This window comes from Neophocaena asiaeorientalis, unplaced genomic scaffold (assembly GCF_003031525.2).
Source record: "Neophocaena asiaeorientalis asiaeorientalis breed wild unplaced genomic scaffold, Neophocaena_asiaeorientalis_V1.1 scaffold55, whole genome shotgun sequence".
In the NCBI taxonomy this organism is placed as follows: Eukaryota; Metazoa; Chordata; class Mammalia; order Artiodactyla; family Phocoenidae; genus Neophocaena; species Neophocaena asiaeorientalis.
Genome location: NW_020175684.1, coordinates 2,414,056 through 2,427,916, shown reverse-complemented (window position 1 = coordinate 2,427,916; position 13,861 = coordinate 2,414,056).

The window sequence follows — 13,861 nt, the reverse complement described above, 5'->3', positions numbered from 1 at the left end:
AAAGTCACTAGAAGTTGGAAGGATGCAGGTTTTCAGTTGCTGTGTCTCCTGAAGGAAATAGATTTTAGAGTTTGAGTTTGACCATTTTAAACTCAGCTTGAACAAATATCAGTCCTTCAGAGGAACATAAGTAGACTCAGAACCCTACAAGTTACTTTTATTGCCCAACATGCCATCAAAACTTACTAGACACGTGAAGAATCAGCAAAGTATGACATACTCAAACAAAGCAGTCAACAGAATTGATTCCCAAGAAGGCATAAAAGGTGAAATTATCAGAAGAAATTTAAAGCAGGAATTATAAATATATTCAAGGTCTGAAACAAAATCTAGTCACAATGATTGAACTAGTCACAATGATTGAACATTTGGAAAATATGAGTCGTAAAATTGAAACTGAAAAAAAGGAAATTCTATGAAAACTAAATTAAACAATATGATAAGTGAGCTCAAGAGCAAGGAGAAAAAAGACTCTAGAGTTCACATGGTGATAAAAGAAAACAAATTAATTTTTTTTTAATCTAGCATGATTCCAGGAACAAATTAGAAGCCTATTATAAACTTACTGAAAATAACCAATGAATGAATAAGTATATAAATAACCAAATATTATGTTTACTTCTTTCAGAGAAATTGGTAATTTTCCAATTCCTACTGTATCTTTTCATTCTTTTCCCTTTGTGTATACATGTGCATTTAGTTTTGTAAACTTTCACAACATTCACATCGAGATTTCTATGAAGTGTCAAACTAATAAGGCTCTATGGGAATACTGGTTTCTAGAACACAAATAACAACCCAGGGTTCAATCATTTAACATAAAAGGGGTAACAGGACCAAGAATGAGGCATCAAGAAGTTCTGCCATTATCTATGTCTGACTCTGATAATCTTCTTACTCAAAATATCTATAATATCCCAGATGAACATTATAGGAGATATTTTATTATTTTAATAACACCATAAGAGTTATGAGACACAATTTCAAGATGACAAAATTGGTACTCAGAAAACTTAAGTATCACCCTCTGCAGCAAGCAGGTCATATGTGACAATGAGATTGGAGTTTTGGTTGCCTTTACTGAAATGTTAGGCACCTACACATTATTATTTCTGACTTCCAAACAATATTATGTTCTCTATTTCCTCACATATAAAAGAGGTTACAGTAGATACTTTCTCAGGTCCCCTTTGTTTTTTCTTTTCTTTTTCTTTTTTTTTTTTTTTTTTTTTTTTTGCGGTACGGGCCTCTCCCGTTGTGGAGCGCAGGCTCCAGACACACAGGCTCAGCGGCCATGGCTCACGGGCCCAGCCGCTCCGTGGCATGTGGGATCTTCCAGGACCGGGTCACGAACCTGTGTCCCCTGCATCGGCAGGCGGACTTTCAACCACTGTGCCACCAGGGAAGCCCTCAGGTCCCCATTTAATGTAAATTGGAATGACTATGAGGCTTAACAAGGTCAAATTAACAGTAGAGGATAAAAGTTCCCAAAGTCCTTGATATAAATTTGATTTTTTTAATTAGTTTTTATGCACTGTAGTTGTTTGAATTGTGCCTCTTTGCCAAAAAAAAAAAAAAGTCCAAGTCCTAATTCCATTACCTGTGAATGTGACCTTTTTTTCGAAAATAATGTCTTTGCAGACATAATCAAGTTAAGGATATCAAGAAGACGTCACACTGGATTTGGGATGGGCCTACCTCCAGTAATTGGTGTCCTTATACTGGGGAGACACAGAGGTGAAGGTCCTGTGAAGACCAAGGCAGAGATTGGAAGGATGAGTCTATAAGCCAAGGAATGTCAGAGCCATTGCCCACAGCACCAGCAGAAGCTATGAGAGAGGCAGGGAGCAGATTCTCTCTCAGTCTCTAGAAGTAATCAACTCTGCTGATGCCTTGATTTCAGACTCCTGTACTCCAGAACTGTAAGAGAATAAATTTCTGTTGTTTAACACCAGCCAGTTTTTGGTATGTTGTTATGGCAGACCTAGAAAATTGATACATATGTTTATGATAGGAAAAAATAAAGTCTTAATTTCCGGTTATTTTTAAATATAACTGAGAATTTTCTTCATGTAATTTATCAGAGCAATATTTTATGCTGTCTATTATACTGCTTTGTGGGAAAGATGAAATTAACTGATAAAATTTTGATTAAAGATATTTGTGGAAAACAGATTCAATTTTAAAAATCAAATAATAAACCACAGTTCTATAAGATGTTTCATTGTAACAATATTTTAATTTATTGGAATGATGAGCTGTATAATTCAAGGGTTTATGTCAAAGAATTATTCTTGCAATATTTTAAAATAAATTTAAATATTTTAGTGCATGTATTAGTGTATTATCTATTGCCACATAAACTTACATACAAAACAAACATGCAAACTTAGTGGCATGCTATAATCAGTATGTGTTTCTTATGCATATGGAGTCATCTGAGATTGTTAGCGATCTCTATCTTGTCTGGATTCACATGCACAGACATGTCTGGGGATCAGCTGGTTTGCCATGATTTAGGCTAGCCTTGTCTGGGATTCCACATGTCCCACGTCCTCCAATAGGTTTCCCGTATCATGTTTTCAGGGCAATCACAGAAGCATAAGAGCAAACATAAGAACTCAAGGTCTCTTTAGGTCTAGGTTTGGAAGAGACATGCTGCCGTTTCTTCCTTATTGCATTGACCAACGAAGTATATAACTAATCCTTGAGTCAGAAGGGAAGGGCACTACAAAGAAACAAAGCAAAGGGCTTAGTTACAGGAAGGGGTGAAGAACTGGGGTCTTTGATACAATGTAATTTATCATGTTTGGTATGAAGTGATACCATTCTTGATTTTGTCAGTCTTGTTCTAATCAGTCAAATGGACATTCTTTCTGCCTATATATCTTCAAAATGTACCCTATACTGTAAGCAGCAGGACGTTTCCATCTGTGTTATATATGTCAAAGTTCGGTTGTACACAAACTCCATAAAAAATTCTTTCTATGTCCAATTCCCCTTCTTTTTATTGCTAGGTTTCTCAGTATCATACTGAGTCACTATATGAATAATAAATGTGGTTATTAAGAGTCACTATATGAATAATAAATGTGGTTATTAAGAATGATTTAAAAGGCTTAGTCAAGCACCTCGGTCACCAGAGAGAGGAAATAATTAAAATATTTCTGTGGATCGACTGTCTTTCAACACTTTTAGTTTACCTGGCAATTAAGGATTGGATCATAGGCTTTTACAAGTGGCACAGCTGTGGAGTGAGAACATTGTGCCTCTCAGAAAACAAATGACAAAACAACAGTAATGATGTTACATTAAACCTCAAGTGTCTATGGCAGAAACTGAGCACTAGAGTTAGAGAAGGAAAGAATCCTGTAAAGTGAAAGTCCTTAAAATAAGAGGCAATAAACATTGTTTTTCAACAAAAGATAAAGAGTAATATTGATTATAAAATTTTCCCATTATTTTTCAAAGTTTTACACTAAATAATAAGTAATCTAATCATTCCTAAAGGCTTACAACAGAAAAGCAGTCCCTAGGTTACTGCAGTAGAAAATCCTTAATTCACAGTTCCAAGAAGCAATCAATTTAAACTTAAGCTTCCCTCCACCCTTTTTTTCCCCAGTTTACCTTTATATTTGGCAATATCATACTTATAATTTGCTTCCTTAATTTTTCAGCTTTTCATATTATCTGTTTCTTAAAACAAACATTGACATTCCTTATATCCGCCAAACCCCTCACCTTCATAAACACTTCTCTTTCTCTGTCAATACTACAGTATGGCTCTGTTACTGCTTCAGTCCAAGCAATTATTGTTCAAGGTTTACATCATTATGGGTACACTTTCATGAGAATGGAAGTTTTGGTTTTGTTTTTCTACAGCAATGCTATGGTAATATATATGTCTTTTCCTACACAATTTCTGTTATTTTCCTGGAGTAAACAAACTCCTCACTTAATTTTTTCTTTTTCTATGTATGTTTTATGAATCCATCTCCAGATTCTGTAGGACAATCCTACAGTTTAAGATCACACTGATGTCAGTTTAATTTCCTTTTTTCTTCCCCTTGGAAGTGATTTTCCTCAGAATTTGGAGCAAATTGTTTTATCATCTTGAAACTTTAGACTCCCCATTGAGAAGCTCATTGTTATCATATTTACTAATCCTCCACTGTTTTGGATTCTCTCTGTAAAGGTATGAGGTCTTCCTTTCTCACTCTATTCTGAGCTTTCATAAAGACATACCTTGGTGTATCTTTCAGAAATTCTCCTGAATTGTTTGACAATATTCCTCCACGCATTTTCACCAAAGGAGTTCAAGATTAAACTATTATAGGGTAGTGGACTTTGTGAACTGAAACATTGACTTTTTAGTTGTTTTATATTGTGTATCAAATTCTCCATCTTTTACAGATGATTTATTAGAAAAATCCTTGATATTCTGATCCTATTGAATTTTTCTTTATTGAATTCTTACTTTAATTTCCATGAGTTCTCTTTATCCTCTAAATATTCTTTTTTATCTTTGTTTCATGGATGAAATTATCTCCCTAGACTTTAAAAAGGAGAATACTTTAAGAATTCAGGGACAAGAAAACTTTAAATTTCTTTTATTCTATTGAAAAATTATTTTTACTGCCTTTCAATTTTGGGCCTTTCTTCAAATGTATAGTGAATTCTGAGTGTCTAATCATATTTTGGATGAGCCAACACTACACTGTAATCTTCTTCAGCATGCAAGAAATTCACCGGGTATCTAGTCTCAGGGGAGCTTAATTAGGCTGGGCATTGTCAACCATTAGAAGGGAACTACAACTATAGTAGGTGTAAGTTTTATGCCTTTGGCTAGATTGGTTCACCAGAGATAAATCTTTCAATTTCTTTCCTTAGGAGAATACACTTGCTTGCAATAACACTGGAGTTTTATCTTTATTATTTTTTTTTAACATCTCTGTTGGAGTATAATAGATTTACAATGGTGTATCACTTTCTGCTTTATAACAAAGTGAATCAGCTAAACATATACATATATCCCCGTATCTCCTCCCTCTTGCACCTCCCTCCCACCCTCCCTATCCCACCTTTCTAGGTGGGCACAAAGCACCCAGCTGATCTCCCTGTGCTATGCGGCTGCTTCCCACTAGCTATCTTATTTGGTAGTGTATATATGTCCATGCCACTCTCTCACTTCATCCCAGCTGACCCTTCCCAAGTCTCATGTCCTCAAGTCCATTCTCTACGTCTGCATCTTTATTCCTGTCCTGCCCCTAGGTTCTTCAGAACTGTTTTTTTTTCTTTCAGATTCCATATATATGTGCTAGCATATGGTATTTTTCTCTTTCTGACTTACTTCTGTCTTACTGTATGACAGACTATAGTTCCATACACCTCACTACAAATGACTCAATTTCGTTTCTTTTTATGGCTGAGTAATATTCCATTGTATATATGTGTCACATCTTCTTTATCCATTCATCTGTCCATGGACACTTAGGTTGCTTCCATGTCCTGGCTATTGAAAAAAGTGCTGCAATGAACATTGTGGCACATGACTCTTTAAATTATGGTTTTCTCAGGGTATATGCCCAGTAGTGGGAATACTGGCTCATATGGTGGTTGTATTTTTAGTTTTGTAAGGAACCTCCATACTGTTTTCCATAGTGGCTGTACCAATTCACATTCCCACTAGCAGTGCAAGAGAGTTCCCTTTTCTCCACACCCTCTCCAGCATTTACTGTTTCTAGATTTTTTGATGATGGCCATTCTGACAGGTGTGAGGTGATACCTCATTATAGCTTTGATTTGCATTTCTCTCATGATTAGAGATGTTGAGCATTCTTTCATGTGTTTGTTGGCAATCTGTATGTCTTCTTTGGAGAAATGTCTATTTAGGTCTTCTGTCCATTTTTGGATTGGGTTGTTTGTTTTTTTGATATTGAGCTGCATGAGATGCTTGTATATTTTGGAGATTAATCCTTTGTCAATTGCTTCATTTGCAAATATTTTCTCCCATTCTGAGGGTTGTATTTTTGTCTTGTTTATGTTTTCCTTTGCTGTGCAAAAGCTTTTGTAATTAGGTCATGTTTGTTTATTTTTGTTTTTATTTCCATTTCTCTAGGAGGTGGGTCAAAAATGATCTTGCTGTGATTTATGTCATGGAGTGCTCTGCCTATCTTTTTCTCAAAGAGTTTTATAGTGTCTGGCCTTGCATTTAGGCCTTTAATCCATTTTGAGTTTATTTTTGTGTATTGTATAGAGAGTGTTCTAATTTCATTCTTTTTCATGTAGCTGTGCAGTTTTCCCAGCACCACTTATTGAAGAGGCTGTCTTTTATCCATTGTATATTCTTACCTCCTTTATCAAAGATAAGGTGACCATATATGCATGGGTTTATCTCTGGGCTTTCTATCCTGTTCCACGGATCTATATTTCTGTTTTTGTGCAGTGCCATACAGTCTTGATTAATGTTGCTTTGTAGTGTAGTCCAAAGTCAGGGAGCCTGATTCCTCCAGCTCCATTTTTCTTTCTCAAGATCGCTTTGGCTATTCAGAGTCTTTTGTGTTTCCATACAAATTGTGAAATTTTTTGTGCTAGTTCCGTGAAATATGCCATTGGTAGCTTGATAGGGATTGCATTGAATCTCTAGATTCCTTTGGGTAGTATAGTCAATTTTCACAATGTTGATTCTACCAGTCCAAAAGCATGGTATATCTCTCCATCTGTTTGTATCACCTTTAATTTTTTCATCACTGTCTTATAATTTTCTGCATAGAGATCTTTTGTCTCCTTAGGTAGATTTATTCTTAGGTATTTCATTTTTTTTGTTGCAATGGTAAATGGGAGGAGGGTTTCATTAATTTCTCTTTCTGATTTATCATCATTAGTGAATAGGAATGAAAGAGATTTCTGTGGATTAATTTTGGATCCTGCTACTTGGCCAAATTCATCGATTAGCTCTAATAGTTTTCTGGTAGCATTTTTAGGATCCTCTGTGTATAGTAACCTGTCATCTGCAAACAGTGACAGTTTTACTTCTTCTTTTCCAATTTGGATTCTTTTAATTCTTATTCTTCTCTGATTGCTGTGGTTAAAACTTCCAAAACTATGTAGAATAATAGTGGTGAGAGTGGGCAACCTCGACTTCTTCCTGATCTTAGTGGAAATGGTTTCAGTTTTTCACCACTGAGAACAATGTTGGCTGTGGGTTTGTCATATATGTCCTTTATTACGTTGAAGTAAGTTCCCTCTATGCCTACTTTCTGGAGAGTTTTATCATAAATGGGTGTTGAATTTTGTTGAAAGTTTTTCTGCATCTGTTGAGATAATCATATCGTTTTTATCCTTCAATTTGTTAATATGGTGTATCACACTCATTGATTCACATATACTGAAGAATCCTTGCATTCTTGGGATACACCTCACTTGATCATGGTGTATGATCCTTTTAATGTGTTGCTGTATTCTGTTTGCTAGTATTTAGTTGAGGATTTTTGCAACTATGTTCAGCAGTGATATTGGCCTGTAATTTTCTTTTTTTTTTGTGACACCTTTGTCTGGTTTTGGTATCAGGGTGCTAGTGGCCTCATAGAATGATTTTGGGAATGTTCCTCCCTCTGCTATATTTTGGAAGAGTTTGAGAAGGATAGGTGTTAGCTCTTCTCTAAATGGTTGATAGAATTGGCCTATGAAGCCATCTGGTCCTGGACTTCTGTTTGTTGGAAGACTTTTAATCACAGTTTCAATTTCAGTGCTTATGATTGGTCTGTTTATATTTTCTATTTCTTCCTGGTTCAGTCTCAGAAGGTTGTGCTTTTCTAAGAATTTGTCCATTTCTTTCAGGTTGTCCATTTTATTGGTATATGGTTGCTTGTAGTAATCTGTCATGATCCTTTGTGTTTCTGAAGTGTCAGTTGTTACTTCTCCTGCTTCATTTCTAATTCTATTGATTTGAGTCTTCTCCCTTTTTTTTCTTGATGAGTCCAGCTAATGGTTTATCAATTTTGTTTATCTTCTTAAAGAACCAGCTTTTAGTTTTATTGATCTTTGCTATTATTTCCTTCATTTCTTTTTCATTTATTTCTGATCTGATCTTTATGATTTCTTTCATTCTGCTAACTTTGGTTTTTTTTGTTCTTCCCTCTCTAATTGCTTTAGGTGTAAGGTTAGGTTTTTTATTTGAGACGTTCCTTGTTTCTTGAGGTAGTATTGTATTGCTATAAACTTCCCTCTTAGAACTGCTTTTGCTGCATCCCATAGGTTTTGGGTCATCGTGTTTTCACTGTCAGTTGTTTCTGAGTATATTTTGATTTCCTCTTTATTTCTTCAGTGATCTCTTGGTTATTTAGTAGTGTATTGTTTAGATTCCATGTGTTTGTATATTTTACAGATTTTTTTCCTGTAATTGATATCTGGTCTCATAGTATTGTGGTCAGAAAATATACTTGACATGATTTCAATTTTCTTAAATTTACCGAGGATTGATTTGTGACCCAAGATATGATTTATCCTGGAGAATGTTCCATGAGTACTTGAGAATAAGTGTATTCTATTGTTTTTGCATGGAATGCCCTATAAATATCAATTAAGCCAATCCTATTTACTCTGTCATTTAAAGCTTGTGTTTCCTTATTTATTTTCATTTTGGATGATCTGTGCATTGGTGAAGGGGGCATGTTAAAGTCCCCTACTATTATTGTGTCACTGTCAATTTCCCCTTTCATGGCTTTAGCAACTGCCTTATGTATTGATGTGCTCCTATATTGGGTGCTTAAATATTTACAATTGTTATATCTCTTCTTGGATTGATCCCTTGATCATTATGGAGTGCCCTTCTTTGTCTCTTGTAATAGTCTTTGTTTTAAAGTCTATTTTGTCTAATATGAGAATTGCTACCCCAGCTTTGTCTTCATTTCCATTTGGATGGAATATCATTTTCCACCCTCTCACTTTCAGTCTGTATGTGTCCCTAGGTCTCAAGTGGGTTTCTTGTAGACAACATATGTACGGGTCTTGTTTTTGTATCCATTCAGCCAATCTATGTCTTTTGATTGGAGCATTTAATCCATTTACATTTAAGGTAATTATCAATATGTATGCTCCTATTACCATTTTCTTAAGTGTTTGTTATTGTAGGTGTTTTCCTTCTCTTGTTCTCCTGCCTAGAGAAGTTCCTTTAGCATTTGTTGTAAAGTTGGTTTGGTGATGCTGAATTCTCTTTGCTGTTGCTTGTCTGTAAAGGATTTAATTTCTCCGCCAAATCTGAATGAGATCCTTCCTGGGTAGAGTAATCTTGGTTGTAGGTTTTTCCCTTTCATCACTTTAAATATGTCCTGCCACTCCCTTCTGGCTTGCAGAGTTTCTGCTGAAAGATCAGCTGTTAACATTATGGGGATTCCCTTGTATGTTATTTGTTGCTTTTCCCTTGCTGCTTTTAATACTTTTTCTTTGTATTTAATTTTTGATAGTTTTGTTAATATGTGTCTTGGCATGTTTCTCCTTGGATTTATCCTGTATGGGACTCTCTGTACTTCCTGGATTTGATTAACTATTTTCTTTCCCATATTAGGGAAGTTTTCAACTATACTCTCTTCAAATATTGTCTCAGTCTGTTTATTTTTCTCTCCTTCTTCTGGGACCCCTATAATTCGAATGTTGGTGTGTTTAATGTTGTTCTAGAGGTCTCTGAGACTGTCCTCAATTCTTTTCATTCTTTTTTCTTTATTGTGCTCTGTGGTAGTTATTTTCACTATTTTATCTTCCAGGTCACTTATCTGTTCTTCTGCCTCAGTTATTCTGCTATTGATTCCTTATAGAGAATTTTTTATTTCATTTATTTTTTGTTCATCATTGTTTGCTCTTTAGTTCTTCTAGGTCCTTGTTAAACATTTCTTGTATTTTCTCCATTCTATTTCCAAGATTTTTGATAATTTTACTATCATTACTCTGAGTTTGTTATTGTTGTTTTTATCATTTTTTCCCCAAATGGGACTACCTTTATTGCTTAGTGTAAAGATTGATAATTTTTTGTATAAAAGAATACATAAGGGGAGGAGATATGGGATATATGTATATGTATAGCTGATTTACTTTGCTATAAAGCAGAACACACCATTGTAAAGTAATCACACTCCAACAAAGATGCCAAAAAAAAGAATATATAAGCAATATAAAGAATCAAATATGTCTCTGTATGTATGTATAGAATAAGATAAATTACTTAAACCCTACTATCCAGGGATAACCACTTAACTGTCTAGATTTTTTTTTCTCTGTTTACATACTTAGTTTATCTCAATTTCCATATGATTTTATAAAAATGAGATTATGTAGCTCATCTGTTACATGCTTCCCCTCCCCCCACCAATAAATGTGTTATGGATCTCTCAACATATCAGTAGAGACCCTTGTCTTCAGTTTTCATGGCTGCAGAGTATTCTCTTTTGTGGGTAGCCTTGACATAATTTATTTAATCCTCTTTAATGGAAGTTTTGGTGCCATCCAGTATTTAGCCCTGTTAATGTTGTGATAAATATCCTTGCATGCTCACCCAAGCATTTGCTTTTCTGGATCTCATACTGTATATTTTTAGATACAGAACTGTGGGTCAAACATTAAGTATATTTAAATTTTTATTGCATGTTTTAAACTGCCTCCTGTAAAATTGGGACTGATTCAGTCCAATGGTCCTGGCTTGTAGGATGGTTGTTGAATGCCTACAGGTAGCTGGGGGCTTTCTTTGGGTCCCTTGGACTGTGCAGTCCCCCAGCTCTGATTATTTCCTTGGCGTTTGTGGTTGGACAGCTCTGCCTGTCTTCTCCTCCAAATGACAGTAGGCCTGCTTCTCCAATCTGTCCCCCAGAATGCTGTCCATATCCCATGGGACTTTGAGGGCTGCAGTGTCCTCCAGAAGTACCTGGGCCAGCTCCACTACCTGCAGAGTTGGGTCTCCACTGGCTCAGGGCAGGAGGTCACTCTTTCTGTCACCTGGTGAGAGGTGGCAGGGCTGGGGGGTAGTGGGAGCCTGGAGGTGGCCTGGGACAGCCCAGGGGTGTCTGGGTGGTGGGGATGCCCCTCTCCCCACCCTGCTTTGGGTTGCTTCCAGCAGGAAGAGAGCAAGCCTGGCCTACACTGGCCTTGCCATCAACCCTGATGGCTCAACCTCAGCCTGGGGAGCCCCGAGTCCTGTGTAGGCCTCCCTGAGGCTCTGAGACTGGACTTGTAGGCTGAGGGTTGTGGACGGCAGGAGCCCCTTCCCTTTCACCCCATCCCTGCCTGGTGCAGAGCGAGAGACTGAGACTCCATTTACTCCAGCTTAGGTGTCCTTGGGCCAACTGCCCCAGTTCTCAGACTCCTGTACTCTGAATTCTTTTTCAGGTAGACTGTCTATTTCCTCTTCATTCATTTGGTCTGGTGGGTTTTTACCTTGCTATTTCATCTGCTGTGTATTTCTCTGTCCTCTCATTTTGCTTAACTTACTGTGCTTGAAGTCTCCTTTTCGCAGGCTGCAGGTTCGTAGTTCCTGTTTTTTTTGGTGTCTGCCCCCAGTGGCTGAGATTGGTTCAGTGGGTTGGGCTGGCTTCCTGGTGGAGGGGACTGGTTTCTGTGTTCTGGTGGATGAGGCTGGATCTTTCTTTCTGTTGGGCAGGACCACGTCTGGTGGTGTGTTTTGGGGTGTCTGTGAACTTATTATGATTTTAGGCAGCCTCTCTGCTAATGGGTGGGGCTGTGTTCCTGTCTTGCTAGTTGTTTGGCATAGGGTGTCCAGCATTGGAGTTTGCTGGTCGTTGAGTAGATCTGAGTCTTAGCATTGAGATGGGGATCTCTGGGAGAGCTTTTGCAGTTTGATATGATGTGGGACCTGGAGGTCTCTGGTGGACCAATGTCCTGAACTTGGCTTTTCCACCTCAGAGGCACAGGCCTGACCTCCGGTCGGAGCACCAAGACCCTGTCAGCCACACGGCTCAGAAGAAATGGGAGAAAAAGAAAGAAAGAAAATAAATAAATAAAATAAGATAAATGTATTAAAATAAAAAATAAACCAAATTATTATAATAAAAAAAACATTTAAGTAATAAAAAAAAGAAGAGAGCAACCAAACCAATAAAAAAATCCACCAATGATAACAAGCCCTAAAAACTATACTAAGATAAACATAAAAATCAGAAAACTGTCAGTTGCATACATCAAACCCCTAATCTACAGTTGCTCCCAAAGTCCACCACCTCAATTTTGGGGTGATTCATTGTCTATTCAGGTATTCCACAGATGCAGGGTACATCAAGTTGATTGTGGAGATTTAATCCACTGCTCTTGAGGCTGCTGGGAGAGATTTCCCTTTCTCTTCTTTGTTCGCACAGCTTCCAGGGTTCAGCTTTGGATTTAGCCCCACCTTTGCATGTAGGTCACCCTCTGGTGTCTATTCTTTGCCTAGACAGGAGGAGCAGCTGATTCGGGGGCTCTGGCTCACTCAGGCCGTGGGGAGGGAAGGGCACGGAGTGCAGGGCAAGCCTGCAGGTGGCAGAGGCCAGCGTGACGTTGCACAAGCCTGAGACGCGCTGTGTGTTTTTCCGGGGAATTTGTCCCTGGATCATGGGACCCTGGCAGTAGCGGGCTGCACAGCCTCCCTGGAACGGAGGTGTGGAGAGTGACCTGTGCTTGCACACAGGCTTCTTGGTGGCTGCAGCAGCAGTCTTAGCATCTCATGCCTGTCTCTGGTGTCCGTGCTGATAGCTGCAGCTCACTCCTGTTTCTGGAGCTAGTTTAGGTGGTGCTCTGACTCTCCTCTCCTTGTGCACCCCAAAACAATGGCCTCTTGCTTCTTAGACAGGTCCAGACTTTTCCCCGGACTCCCTCCCGGCTAGCCGTGGTGTACTAACCCCTGCAGGCTGTGTTCATGCAGCCAACCCCAGTCCTCTCCCTGCGCTCCGACCGAAGCGGGAGCCTCAGCTCCCAGCCCTGCCCAACCCAGTGGGTGAGCAGACAAGCGTCTCAGGCTGGTGAATGCCAGTGGGCACTGATTCTCTGTGAGGGAATCTCTCCGCTTTGCCCTCTGCACCCCTGTGGCTGCGCTCTCCTCCATGGCTCTGAAGCTTCCCCTCTCTGCCACCCACAGTCTCCACCCAAGATGGGCCTACCTGGTTTGTGAAAACCTTTCCTCCTTCACAGCTCTCTCCCACTGGTGCAGGTCCTGTCCCTATTCTTTTGTCTCTGTTTTTCCTTTTTTCTTTTGCCCTACCCAGGTACATGGGGAGTTTCTTGCCTTTTGAGAGGTCTGAGGTCTTCTGCCAGCATTCAGTAGGTGTTCTGTAGGAGTTGTTCCACATATAGATGTATTTCTGTTGTATCTGTGAGGAGGAAGGCGATCTCCACGTCTTACTCCTCCGCCATCTTGAAGATCCTCCTCTGCAGCCAAGTTCATTTTACTACATAACATCATCTATGGGCATTTCCTCACTAATGTTCACTCTAAAGTAGATTATTCTCATGTGTCTCAAATAGGGAGTGCGTGGGCATGAGAGGGCAGTACATGAATGACTTTATTTTTTTGCGGTACGCAGGCCTCTCACTGCTGTGGCCTCTCCTGCTGCGGAGCACAGGCGCCGGACGCGCAGGCTCAGCAGCCATGGCTCACGGGCCCAGCTGCTCCACGGCACGTGGGATCCTTCCGAACCGGGGCACGAACCTGTGTCCCCTGCAATGGCAGACAGACTTTCAACCACTGCGCCACCAGGGAAGCCCATGAATTATTGTTTTAAAAGTCATTTTTTAATGTATATCAATTTATTAGGATAATGATAAAACTATTTCAGTCTCCTGTTCAGTATGCTATAGACAAAGCAGCAATAATTATGGTTCCAACTTT